General features: G+C 51.4%; 17 pseudogenes; all 17 read right to left on the bottom strand.

Annotated features, from left to right (window-relative positions):
- Nucleotides 1-147: 147 nt before the first annotated feature.
- LOC141055652 (5S ribosomal RNA) lies at nucleotides 148-266 on the bottom strand (annotated as a pseudogene).
- Nucleotides 267-539: 273 nt separating this feature from the next.
- Nucleotides 540-658, bottom strand: LOC141052324 (5S ribosomal RNA; annotated as a pseudogene).
- Nucleotides 659-1,127: 469 nt separating this feature from the next.
- LOC141056920 (5S ribosomal RNA) lies at nucleotides 1,128-1,246 on the bottom strand (annotated as a pseudogene).
- A 657-nt stretch (nucleotides 1,247-1,903) lies between these two features.
- On the bottom strand, nucleotides 1,904-2,022 carry LOC141052319 (5S ribosomal RNA; annotated as a pseudogene).
- A 273-nt stretch (nucleotides 2,023-2,295) lies between these two features.
- LOC141055648 (5S ribosomal RNA) lies at nucleotides 2,296-2,414 on the bottom strand (annotated as a pseudogene).
- Nucleotides 2,415-2,687: 273 nt separating this feature from the next.
- LOC141052312 (5S ribosomal RNA) lies at nucleotides 2,688-2,806 on the bottom strand (annotated as a pseudogene).
- Nucleotides 2,807-3,463: 657 nt separating this feature from the next.
- On the bottom strand, nucleotides 3,464-3,582 carry LOC141052308 (5S ribosomal RNA; annotated as a pseudogene).
- Nucleotides 3,583-4,051: 469 nt separating this feature from the next.
- Nucleotides 4,052-4,170, bottom strand: LOC141051320 (5S ribosomal RNA; annotated as a pseudogene).
- Nucleotides 4,171-5,407: 1,237 nt separating this feature from the next.
- Nucleotides 5,408-5,526, bottom strand: LOC141052303 (5S ribosomal RNA; annotated as a pseudogene).
- A 76-nt stretch (nucleotides 5,527-5,602) lies between these two features.
- Nucleotides 5,603-5,721, bottom strand: LOC141056964 (5S ribosomal RNA; annotated as a pseudogene).
- Nucleotides 5,722-6,958: 1,237 nt separating this feature from the next.
- On the bottom strand, nucleotides 6,959-7,077 carry LOC141052299 (5S ribosomal RNA; annotated as a pseudogene).
- A 469-nt stretch (nucleotides 7,078-7,546) lies between these two features.
- LOC141056763 (5S ribosomal RNA) lies at nucleotides 7,547-7,665 on the bottom strand (annotated as a pseudogene).
- Nucleotides 7,666-7,742: 77 nt separating this feature from the next.
- On the bottom strand, nucleotides 7,743-7,861 carry LOC141052293 (5S ribosomal RNA; annotated as a pseudogene).
- A 1,049-nt stretch (nucleotides 7,862-8,910) lies between these two features.
- Nucleotides 8,911-9,029, bottom strand: LOC141052287 (5S ribosomal RNA; annotated as a pseudogene).
- A 469-nt stretch (nucleotides 9,030-9,498) lies between these two features.
- On the bottom strand, nucleotides 9,499-9,617 carry LOC141052283 (5S ribosomal RNA; annotated as a pseudogene).
- Nucleotides 9,618-9,694: 77 nt separating this feature from the next.
- LOC141052280 (5S ribosomal RNA) lies at nucleotides 9,695-9,813 on the bottom strand (annotated as a pseudogene).
- Nucleotides 9,814-10,086: 273 nt separating this feature from the next.
- On the bottom strand, nucleotides 10,087-10,205 carry LOC141056916 (5S ribosomal RNA; annotated as a pseudogene).
- Between the last annotated feature and the right edge of the window lie 2,776 nt (nucleotides 10,206-12,981).

Below are 12,981 nucleotides of genomic sequence, written 5' to 3'. Positions count from 1 at the left end.
CCGGCCTCCGGCTGCTTAGCGGCTGCGATCTGATGAGGGCATGCATATTCAGCTTAGAAGGGCCATTGACGGAAGTGTGCCATCTCTGACGTTCTTTTCAAGAAGGATAAACTCGGAAGGGCAAGCTTGGAAATAAAACGTACAAAATGTCAACAGGACCAGGGATTCCCAGCCAGTCTCCCATGCCGGTACTGGCCCGGCCTCAAGCTGCTTAGCAGCTGCGATCTGACGAGGGCATGCATATTCAGCTTAGAATGGCCGTTGACGGAAGTGTGCCATCTCTGACGTTTTTTTCAAGAAGGATAAACTCGGAAGGGCAAGCTTGGAAATAAAACGTACAAAATGTTAACAGGACCAGGGATTCCCAGCCAGTCTCCCATGCCGGTACTGGCCCGGCCTCAGGCTGCTTAGCAGCTGCGATCTGACGAGGGCATGCATATTTAGCTTAGAATGGCCATCGACGGAAGTGTGCAATCTCTGACGTTCTTTTCAAGAAGGATAAACTCGGAAGGGCAAGCTTGGAAATAAAACGTACAAAATGTCAACAGGACCAGGGATTCCCAGCCAGTCTCCCATGCCGGTACTGGCCCGGCCTCAAGCTGCTTAGCGGCTGCGATCTGACGAGGGCATGCATATTCAGCTTAGAATGGCCGTTGACGGAAGCGTGCCATCTCTGACGTTCTTTTCAAGAAGGATAAACTCGGAAGGGCAAGCTTGGAAATAAAACGTACAAAATGTCAACAGGACCAGGGATTCCCAGCCAGTCTCCCATGCTGGTACTGGCCCAGCCTCAAGCTGCTTAGCGGCTGCGATCTGACGAGGGCATGCATATTCATCTTAGAATGGCCGTTGACGGAAGCGTGCCATCTCTGACGTTCTTTTCAAGAAGGATAAACTCGGAAGGGCAAGCTTGGAAAAAAAATGTACAAAATGTCAACAGGACCAGGGATTCCCAGCCAGTCTCCTATGCCGGTACTGGCCCGGCTTCAAGCTGCTTAGCAGCTGCGATGTGACGAGGGAATGCATATTCAGCTTAGAATGGCCGTTGACGGACGCGTGCCATCTCTGACGTTCTTTTCAAGAAGGATAAACTCGGAAGGGCAAGCTTGGAAAAAAAACGTACAAAATGTCAACAGGACCAGGGATTCCCAGCCAGTCTCCCATGCCGGTACTGGCCCGGCCTCAAGCTGCTTAGTGGCTGCGATCTGACGAGGGCAGGCATATTCAGCTTAGAATGGCCGTTGACAGAAGCGTGCCATCTCTGACGTTTTTTTCAAGAAGGATAAACTCGGAAGGGCAAGCTTGGAAAAAAAACGTACAAAATGTCAACAGGACCAGGGATTCCCAGCCAGTCTCCCATGCCGGTACTGGCCCGGCCTCTGGCTGCTTAGCGGCTGCGATCTGATGAGGGCATGCATATTCAGCTTAGAAGGGCCATTGACGGAAGTGTGCCATCTCTGACGTTCTTTTCAAGAAGGATAAACTCGGAAGGGCAAGCTTGGAAATAAAACGTACAAAATGTCAACAGGACCAGGGATTCCCAGCCAGTCTCCCATGCTGGTACTGGCCCGGCCTCAAGCTGCTGCGATCTGACGAGGGCATGCATATTCAGCTTAGAATGGCCGTTGACGGAAGCGTGCCATCTCTGACGTTCTTTTCAAGAAGGATAAACTCGGAAGGGCAAGCTTGGAAAAAAAATGTACAAAATGTCAACAGGACCAGGGATTCCCAGCCAGTCTCCTATGCCGGTACTGGCCCGGCTTCAAGCTGCTTAGCGGCTGCGATGTGACGAGGGAATGCATATTCAGCTTAGAATGGCCGTTGACGGACGCGTGCCATCTCTGACGTTCTTTTCAAGAAGGATAAACTCGGAAGGGCAAGCTTGGAAAAAAAACGTACAAAATGTCAACAGGACCAGGGATTCCCAGCCAGTCTCCCATGCCGGTACTGGCCCGGCCTCAAGCTGCTTAGCGGCTGCGATCTGACGAGGGCATGCATATTCAGCTTAGAATGGCCGTTGACGGAAGCGTGCCATCTCTGACGTTCTTTTCAAGAAGGATAAACTCGGAAGGGCAAGCTTGGAAATAAAACGTACAAAATGTCAACAGGACCAGGGATTCCCAGCCAGTCTCCCATGCCGGTACTGGCCCGGCCTCAAGCTGCTTAGCGGCTGCGATCTGATGAGGGCATGCATATTCAGCTTAGAAGGGCCATTGACGGAAGTGTGCCATCTCTGACGTTCTTTTCAAGAAGGATAAACTCGGAAGGGCAAGCTTGGAAAAAAAACGTACAAAATGTCAACAGGACCAGGGATTCCCAGCCAGTCTCCCATGCCGGTACTGGCCCGGCCTCAAGCTGCTTAGCAGCTGCGATCTGACGAGGGCATGCATATTCAGCTTAGAATGGCCGTTGACGGAAGTGTGCCATCTCTGACGTTTTTTTCAAGAAGGATAAACTCGGAAGGGCAAGCTTGGAAATAAAACGTACAAAATGTTAACAGGACCAGGGATTCCCAGCCAGTCTCCCATGCCGGTACTGGCCCGGCCTCAGGCTGCTTAGCAGCTGCGATCTGACGAGGGCATGCATATTTAGCTTAGAATGGCCATTGACGGAAGTGTGCAATCTCTGACGTTCTTTTCAAGAAGGATAAACTCGGAAGGGCAAGCTTGGAAATAAAACGTACAAAATGTCAACAGGACCAGGGATTCCCAGCCAGTCTCCCATGCCGGTACTGGCCCGGCCTCAAGCTGCTTAGCGGCTGCGATCTGACGAGGGCATGCATATTCAGCTTAGAATGGCCGTTGACGGAAGCGTGCCATCTCTGACGTTCTTTTCAAGAAGGATAAACTCGGAAGGGCAAGCTTGGAAATAAAACGTACAAAATGTCAACAGGACCAGGGATTCCCAGCCAGTCTCCCATGCCGGTACTGGCCCGGCCTCAAGCTGCTTAGCGGCTGCAATCTGACGAGGGCATGCATATTCAGCTTAGAATGGCCGTTGACAGAAGCGTGCCATCTCTGACGTTTTTTTCAAGAAGGATAAACTCGGAAGGGCAAGCTTGGAAATAAAACATACAAAATGTTAACAGGACCAGGGATTCCCAGCCAGTCTCCCATGCCGGTACTGGCCCGGCCTCAAGCTGCTTAGCAGCTGCAATCTGACAAGGGCATGCATATTCAGCTTAGAATGGCCGTTGACAGGAGCGTGCCCTCTCTGACGTTCTTTTCAAGAAGGATAAACTCGGAAGGGCAAGCTTGGAAATAAAACATACAAAATGTCAACAGGACCAGGGATTCCCAGCCAGTCTCCCATGCCGGTACTGGCCCGGCCTCAAGCTGCTGCGATGTGACGAGGGCATGCATATTCAGCTTAGAATGGCCGTTGACGGAAGCGTGCCATCTCTGACGTTCTTTTCAAGAAGGATAAACTCGGAAGGGCAAGCTTGGAAAAAAAACGTACAAAATGTCAACAGGACCAGGGATTCCCAGCCAGTCTCCCATGCCGGTACTGGCCCGGCCTCAAGCTGCTTAGCGGCTGCGATCTGACGAGGGCATGCATATTCAGCTTAGAATGGCCGTTGACGGAAGCGTGCCATCTCTGACGTTCTTTTCAAGAAGGATAAACTCGGAAGGGCAAGCTTGGAAATAAAACGTACAAAATGTCAACAGGACCAGGGATTCCCAGCCAGTCTCCCATGCTGGTACTGGCCCAGCCTCAAGCTGCTTAGCGGCTGCGATCTGACGAGGGCATGCATATTCATCTTAGAATGGCCGTTGACGGAAGCGTGCCATCTCTGACGTTCTTTTCAAGAAGGATAAACTCGGAAGGGCAAGCTTGGAAAAAAAATGTACAAAATGTCAACAGGACCAGGGATTCCCAGCCAGTCTCCTATGCCGGTACTGGCCCGGCTTCAAGCTGCTTAGCGGCTGCGATGTGACGAGGGAATGCATATTCAGCTTAGAATGGCCGTTGACGGACGCGTGCCATCTCTGACGTTCTTTTCAAGAAGGATAAACTCGGAAGGGCAAGCTTGGAAAAAAAACGTACAAAATGTCAACAGGACCAGGGATTCCCAGCCAGTCTCCCATGCCGGTACTGGCCCGGCCTCAAGCTGCTTAGTGGCTGCGATCTGACGAGGGCAGGTATATTCAGCTTAGAATGGCCGTTGACAGAAGCGTGCCATCTCTGACGTTTTTTTCAAGAAGGATAAACTCGGAAGGGCAAGCTTGGAAAAAAAACGTACAAAATGTCAACAGGACCAGGGATTCCCAGCCAGTCTCCCATGCCGGTACTGGCCCGGCCTCTGGCTGCTTAGCGGCTGCGATCTGATGAGGGCATGCATATTCAGCTTAGAAGGGCCATTGACGGAAGTGTGCCATCTCTGACGTTCTTTTCAAGAAGGATAAACTCGGAAGGGCAAGCTTGGAAATAAAACGTACAAAATGTCAACAGGACCAGGGATTCCCAGCCAGTCTCCCATGCTGGTACTGGCCCGGCCTCAAGCTGCTGCGATCTGACGAGGGCATGCATATTCAGCTTAGAATGGCCGTTGACGGAAGCGTGCCATCTCTGACGTTCTTTTCAAGAAGGATAAACTCGGAAGGGCAAGCTTGGAAAAAAAACGTACAAAATGTCAACAGGACCAGGGAATCCCAGCCAGTCTCCCATGCCGGCACTGGCCCGGCCTCAAGCTGCTTAGCAGCTGCGATCTGACGAGGGCATGCATATTCAGCTTAGAATGGCCGTTGACGGAAGCGTGCCATCTCTGACGTTTTTTTCAAGAAGGATAAACTCGGAAGGGCAAGCTTGGAAAAAAAACGTACAAAATGTCAACAGGACCAGGGATTCCCAGCCAGTCTCCCATGCCGGTACTGGCCCAGCCTCAAGCTGCTTAGCGGCTGCGATCTGACGAGGGCATGCATATTCAGCTTAGAATGGCCGTTGACGGAAGCGTGCCATCTCTGACGTTTTTTTCAAGAAGGATAAACTCGGAAGGGCAAGCTTGGAAATAAAACGTACAAAATGTCAACAGGACCAGGGATTCCCAGCCAGTCTCCCATGCCGGTACTGGCCCGGCCTCAAGCTGCTGCGATCTGACGAGGGCATGCATATTCAGCTTAGAATGGCCGTTGACGGAAGCGTGCCATCTCTGACGTTCTTTTCAAGAAGGATAAACTCGGAAGGGCAAGCTTGGAAAAAAAACATTCAAAATGTCAACAGGACCAGGGATTCCCAGCCAGTCTCCCATGCCGGTACTGGCCCGGCCTCAAGCTGCTTAGCGGCTGCGATCTGACGAGGGAATGCATATTCAGCTTAGAATGGCCGTTGACAGAAGCGTGCCATCTCTGACGTTCTTTTCAAGAAGGATAAACTCGGAAGGGCAAGCTTGGAAATAAAACGTACAAAATGTCAACAGGACCAGGGATTCCCAGCCAGTCTCCCATGCCGGTACTGGCCCGGCCTCAAGCTGCTTAGCGGCTGCGATCTGACGAGGGCATGCATATTCAGCTTAGAATGGCCGTTGACGGAAGCGTGCCATCTCTGACGTTTTTTTCAAGAAGAATAAACTCGGAAGGGCAAGCTTGGAAAAAAACGTACAAAATGTCAACAGGACCAGGGATTCCCAGCCAGTCTCCCATGCCAGTACTGCCCCGGCCTCAAGCTGCTTAGCGGCTGCGATCTGACGAGGGCAGGCATATTCAGCTTAGAATGGCCGTTGACGGAAGCGTGCCATCTCTGACGTTTTTTTCAAGAAGGATAAACTCGGTAGGGCAAGCTTGGAAAAAAAACGTACAAAATGTCAACAGGACCAGGGATTCCCAGCCAGTCTTCCATGCCGGTACTGGCCCGGCCTCAGGCTGCTTAGCAGCTGCGATCTGACGAGGGCATGCATATTTAGCTTAGAATGGCCATTGACGGAAGTGTGCAATCTCTGACGTTCTTTTCAAGAAGGATAAACTCGGAAGGGCAAGCTTGGAAATAAAACGTACAAAATGTCAACAGGACCAGGGATTCCCAGCCAGTCTCCCATGCCGGTACTGGCCCGGCCTCAAGCTGCTGCGATCTGACAAGGGCATGCATATTCAGCTTAGAATGGCCATTGACGGAAGTGTGCCATCTCTGACGTTCTTTTCAAGAAGGATAAACTCGGAAGGGCAAGCTTGGAAAAAAAACGTACAAAATGTCAACACGACCAGGGATTCCCAGCCAGTCTCCCATGCCAGTACTGGCCCAGCCTCAAGCTGCTTAGCGGCTGCAATCTGACAAGGGCATGCATATTCAGCTTAGAATGGCCATTGACGGAAGTGTGCCATCTCTGACGTTCTTTTCAAGAAGGATAAACTCGGAAGGGCAAGCTTGGAAATAAAACGTACAAAATGTCAACAGGACCAGGGATTCCCAGCCAGTCTCCCATGCCGGTACTGGCCCGGCCTCAAGCTGCTTAGCGGCTGCAATCTGACGAGGGCATGCATATTCAGCTTAGAATGGCCGTTGACAGAAGCGTGCCATCTCTGACGTTTTTTTCAAGAAGGATAAACTCGGAAGGGCAAGCTTGGAAATAAAACATACAAAATGTTAACAGGACCAGGGATTCCCAGCCAGTCTCCCATGCCGGTACTGGCCCGGCCTCAAGCTGCTTAGCAGCTGCAATCTGACAAGGGCATGCATATTCAGCTTAGAATGGCCGTTGACAGGAGCGTGCCCTCTCTGACGTTCTTTTCAAGAAGGATAAACTCGGAAGGGCAAGCTTGGAAATAAAACGTACAAAATGTCAACAGGACCAGGGATTCCCAGCCAGTCTCCCATGCCGGTACTGGCCCGGCCTCAAGCTGCTGCGATGTGACGAGGGCATGCATATTCAGCTTAGAATGGCCGTTGACGGAAGCGTGCCATCTCTGACGTTCTTTTCAAGAAGGATAAACTCGGAAGGGCAAGCTTGGAAAAAAAACGTACAAAATGTCAACAGGACCAGGGATTCCCAGCCAGTCTCCCATGCCGGTACTGGCCCGGCCTCAAGCTGCTTAGCGGCTGCGATCTGACGAGGGCATGCATATTCAGCTTAGAATGGCCGTTGACGGAAGCGTGCCATCTCTGACGTTCTTTTCAAGAAGGATAAACTCGGAAGGGCAAGCTTGGAAATAAAACGTACAAAATGTCAACAGGACCAGGGATTCCCAGCCAGTCTCCCATGCTGGTACTGGCCCGGCCTCAAGCTGCTTAGCGGCTGCGATCTGACGAGGGCATGCATATTCATCTTAGAATGGCCGTTGACGGAAGCGTGCCATCTCTGACGTTCTTTTCAAGAAGGATAAACTCGGAAGGGCAAGCTTGGAAAAAAAATGTACAAAATGTCAACAGGACCAGGGATTCCCAGCCAGTCTCCTATGCCGGTACTGGCCCGGCTTCAAGCTGCTTAGCGGCTGCGATGTGACGAGGGAATGCATATTCAGCTTAGAATGGCCGTTGACGGACGCGTGCCATCTCTGACGTTCTTTTCAAGAAGGATAAACTCGGAAGGGCAAGCTTGGAAAAAAAACATACAAAATGTCAACAGGACCAGGCATTCCCAGCCAGTCTCCCATGCCGGTACTGGCCCGGCCTCAAGCTGCTTAGCGGCTGCGATCTGACGAGGGCATGCATATTCAGCTTAGAATGGCCGTTGACGGAAGCGTGCCATCTCTGACGTTCTTTTCAAGAAGGATAAACTCGGAAGGGCAAGCATGGAAATAAAACGTACAAAATGTCAACAGGACCAGGGATTCCCAGCCAGTCTCCCATGCCGGTACTGGCCCGGCCTCAAGCTGCTTAGCGGCTGCGATCTGACGAGGGCATGCATATTCAGCTTAGAATGGCCGTTGACGGAAGCGTGTCATCTCTGACGTTCTTTTCAAGAAGGATAAACTCGGAAGGGCAAGCTTGGAAAAAAAATGTACAAAATGTCAACAGGACCAGGGATTCCCAGCCAGTCTCCTATGCCGGTACTGGCCCGGCCTCAAGCTGCTTAGCGGCTGCGATCTGACAAGGGCATGCATATTCAGCTTAGAATGGCCATTGACGGAAGTGTGCCATCTCTGACGTTCTTTTCAAGAAGGATAAACTCGGAAGGGCAAGCTTGGAAAAAAAACGTACAAAATGTCAACACGACCAGGGATTCCCAGCCAGTCTCCCATGCCAGTACTGGCCCAGCCTCAAGCTGCTTAGCGGCTGCAATCTGACAAGGGCATGCATATTCAGCTTAGAATGGCCATTGACGGAAGTGTGCCATCTCTGACGTTCTTTTCAAGAAGGATAAACTCGGAAGGGCAAGCTTGGAAATAAAACGTACAAAATGTCAACAGGACCAGGGATTCCCAGCCAGTCTCCCATGCCGGTACTGGCCCGGCCTCAAGCTGCTTAGCGTCTGCAATCTGACGAGGGCATGCATATTCAGCTTAGAATGGCCGTTGACAGAAGCGTGCCATCTCTGACGTTTTTTTCAAGAAGGATAAACTCGGAAGGGCAAGCTTGGAAATAAAACATACAAAATGTTAACAGGACCAGGGATTCCCAGCCAGTCTCCCATGCCGGTACTGGCCCGGCCTCAAGCTGCTTAGCAGCTGCAATCTGACAAGGGCATGCATATTCAGCTTAGAATGGCCGTTGACAGGAGCGTGCCCTCTCTGACGTTCTTTTCAAGAAGGATAAACTCGGAAGGGCAAGCTTGGAAATAAAACATACAAAATGTCAACAGGACCAGGGATTCCCAGCCAGTCTCCCATGCCGGTACTGGCCCGGCCTCAAGCTGCTGCGATGTGACGAGGGCATGCATATTCAGCTTAGAATGGCCGTTGACGGAAGCGTGCCATCTCTGACGTTCTTTTCAAGAAGGATAAACTCGGAAGGGCAAGCTTGGAAAAAAAACGTACAAAATGTCAACAGGACCAGGGATTCCCAGCCAGTCTCCCATGCCGGTACTGGCCCGGCCTCAAGCTGCTTAGCGGCTGCGATCTGACGAGGGCATGCATATTCAGCTTAGAATGGCCGTTGACGGAAGCGTGCCATCTCTGACGTTCTTTTCAAGAAGGATAAACTCGGAAGGGCAAGCTTGGAAATAAAACGTACAGAATGTCAACAGGACCAGGGATTCCCAGCCAGTCTCCCATGCTGGTACTGGCCCGGCCTCAAGCTGCTTAGCGGCTGCGATCTGACGAGGGCATGCATATTCATCTTAGAATGGCCGTTGACGGAAGCGTGCCATCTCTGACGTTCTTTTCAAGAAGGATAAACTCGGAAGGGCAAGCTTGGAAAAAAAATGTACAAAATGTCAACAGGACCAGGGATTCCCAGCCAGTCTCCTATGCCGGTACTGGCCCGGCTTCAAGCTGCTTAGCGGCTGCGATGTGACGAGGGAATGCATATTCAGCTTAGAATGGCCGTTGACGGACGCGTGCCATCTCTGACGTTCTTTTCAAGAAGGATAAACTCGGAAGGGCAAGCTTGGAAAAAAAACATACAAAATGTCAACAGGACCAGGGATTCCCAGCCAGTCTCCCATGCCGGTACTGGCCCGGCCTCAAGCTGCTTAGCGGCTGCGATCTGACGAGGGCATGCATATTCAGCTTAGAATGGCCGTTGACGGAAGCGTGCCATCTCTGACGTTCTTTTCAAGAAGGATAAACTCGGAAGGGCAAGCATGGAAATAAAACGTACAAAATGTCAACAGGACCAGGGATTCCCAGCCAGTCTCCCATGCCGGTACTGGCCCGGCCTCAAGCTGCTTAGCGGCTGCGATCTGACGAGGGCATGCATATTCAGCTTAGAATGGCCGTTGACGGAAGCGTGTCATCTCTGACGTTCTTTTCAAGAAGGATAAACTCGGAAGGGCAAGCTTGGAAAAAAAATGTACAAAATGTCAACAGGACCAGGGATTCCCAGCCAGTCTCCTATGCCGGTACTGGCCCGGCCTCAAGCTGCTTTGCGGCTGCGATGTGACGAGGGAATGCATATTCAGCTTAGAATGGCCGTTGACGGACGCGTGCCATCTCTGACGTTCTTTTCAAGAAGGATAAACTCGGAAGGGCAAGCTTGGAAAAAAAACGTACAAAATGTCAACAGGACCAGGGATTCCCAGCCAGTCTCCCATGCCGGTACTGGCCCGGCCTCAAGCTGCTTAGTGGCTGCGATCTGACGAGGGCAGGCATATTCAGCTTAGAATGGCCGTTGACAGAAGCGTGCCATCTCTGACGTTTTTTTCAAGAAGGATAAACTCGGAAGGGCAAGCTTGGAAAAAAAACGTACAAAATGTCAACAGGACCAGGGATTCCCAGCCAGTCTCCCATGCCGGTACTGGCCCGGCCTCCGGCTGCTTAGCGGCTGCGATCTGATGAGGGCATGCATATTCAGCTTAGAAGGGCCATTGACGGAAGTGTGCCATCTCTGACGTTCTTTTCAAGAAGGATAAACTCGGAAGGGCAAGCTTGGAAATAAAACGTACAAAATGTCAACAGGACCAGGGATTCCCAGCCAGTCTCCCATGCCGGTACTGGCCCGGCCTCAAGCTGCTTAGCAGCTGCGATCTGACGAGGGCATGCATATTCAGCTTAGAATGGCCGTTGACGGAAGTGTGCCATCTCTGACGTTTTTTTCAAGAAGGATAAACTCGGAAGGGCAAGCTTGGAAATAAAACGTACAAAATGTTAACAGGACCAGGGATTCCCAGCCAGTCTCCCATGCCGGTACTGGCCCGGCCTCAGGCTGCTTAGCAGCTGCGATCTGACGAGGGCATGCATATTTAGCTTAGAATGGCCATTGACGGAAGTGTGCAATCTCTGACGTTCTTTTCAAGAAGGATAAACTCGGAAGGGCAAGCTTGGAAATAAAACGTACAAAATGTCAACAGGACCAGGGATTCCCAGCCAGTCTCCCATGCCGGTACTGGCCCGGCCTCAAGCTGCTTAGCGGCTGCGATCTGACGAGGGCATGCATATTCAGCTTAGAATGGCCGTTGACGGAAGCGTGCCATCTCTGACGTTCTTTTCAAGAAGGATAAACTCGGAAGGGCAAGCTTGGAAATAAAACGTACAAAATGTCAACAGGACCAGGGATTCCCAGCCAGTCTCCCATGCCGGTACTGGCCCAGCCTCAAGCTGCTTAGCGGCTGCGATCTGACGAGGGCATGCATATTCATCTTAGAATGGCCGTTGACGGAAGCGTGCCATCTCTGACGTTCTTTTCAAGAAGGATAAACTCGGAAGGGCAAGCTTGGAAAAAAAATGTACAAAATGTCAACAGGACCAGGGATTCCCAGCCAGTCTCCTATGCCGGTACTGGCCCGGCTTCAAGCTGCTTAGCGGCTGCGATGTGACGAGGGAATGCATATTCAGCTTAGAATGGCCGTTGACGGACGTGTGCCATCTCTGACGTTCTTTTCAAGAAGGATAAACTCGGAAGGGCAAGCTTGGAAAAAAAACGTACAAAATGTCAACAGGACCAGGGATTCCCAGCCAGTCTCCCATGCCGGTACTGGCCCGGCCTCAAGCTGCTTAGTGGCTGCGATCTGACGAGGGCAGGCATATTCAGCTTAGAATGGCCGTTGACAGAAGCGTGCCATCTCTGACGTTTTTTTCAAGAAGGATAAACTCGGAAGGGCAAGCTTGGAAAAAAAACGTACAAAATGTCAACAGGACCAGGGATTCCCAGCCAGTCTCCCATGCCGGTACTGGCCCGGCCTCTGGCTGCTTAGCGGCTGCGATCTGATGAGGGCATGCATATTCAGCTTAGAAGGGCCATTGACGGAAGTGTGCCATTTCTGACGTTCTTTTCAAGAAGGATAAACTCGGAAGGGCAAGCTTGGAAATAAAACGTACAAAATGTCAACAGGACCAGGGATTCCCAGCCAGTCTCCCATGCTGGTACTGGCCCGGCCTCAAGCTGCTGCGATCTGACGAGGGCATGCATATTCAGCTTAGAATGGCCGTTGACGGAAGCGTGCCATCTCTGACGTTCTTTTCAAGAAGGATAAACTCGGAAGGGCAAGCTTGGAAAAAAAATGTACAAAATGTCAACAGGACCAGGGATTCCCAGCCAGTCTCCTATGCCGGTACTGGCCCGGCTTCAAGCTGCTTAGCGGCTGCGATGTGACGAGGGAATGCATATTCAGCTTAGAATGGCCGTTGACGGACGCGTGCCATCTCTGACGTTCTTTTCAAGAAGGATAAACTCGGAAGGGCAAGCTTGGAAAAAAAACGTACAAAATGTCAACAGGACCAGGGATTTCCAGCCAGTCTCCCATGCCGGTACTGGCCCGGCCTCAAGCTGCTTAGCGGCTGCGATCTGACGAGGGCATGCATATTCAGCTTAGAATGGCCGTTGACGGAAGCGTGCCATCTCTGACGTTCTTTTCAAGAAGGATAAACTCGGAAGGGCAAGCTTGGAAATAAAACGTACAAAATGTCAACAGGACCAGGGATTCCCAGCCAGTCTCCCATGCCGGTACTGGCCCGGCCTCAAGCTGCTTAGCGGCTGCGATCTGATGAGGGCATGCATATTCAGCTTAGAAGGGCCATTGACGGAAGTGTGCCATCTCTGACGTTCTTTTCAAGAAGGATAAACTCGGAAGGGCAAGCTTGGAAAAAAAACGTACAAAATGTCAACAGGACCAGGGATTCCCAGCCAGTCTCCCATGCCGGTACTGGCCCGGCCTCAAGCTGCTTAGCAGCTGCGATCTGACGAGGGCATGCATATTCAGCTTAGAATGGCCGTTGACGGAAGTGTGCCATCTCTGACGTTTTTTTCAAGAAGGATAAACTCGGAAGGGCAAGCTTGGAAATAAAACGTACAAAATGTTAACAGGACCAGGGATTCCCAGCCAGTCTCCCATGCCGGTACTGGCCCGGCCTCAGGCTGCTTAGCAGCTGCGATCTGACGAGGGCATGCATATTTAGCTTAGAATGGCCATTGACGGAAGTGTGCAATCTCTGACGTTCTTTTCAAGAAGGATAA

The sequence above is a fragment of the Dendrobates tinctorius genome, unplaced genomic scaffold (genome assembly GCF_039654945.1).
Source record: "Dendrobates tinctorius isolate UK_male_01 unplaced genomic scaffold, ASM3965494v1 ptg000011l, whole genome shotgun sequence".
Lineage (NCBI taxonomy): Eukaryota > Metazoa > Chordata > Amphibia > Anura > Dendrobatidae > Dendrobates > Dendrobates tinctorius.
Note: the sequence above shows the minus strand (reverse complement) of the source record. Positions and strands in the feature narration are given on the sequence as shown.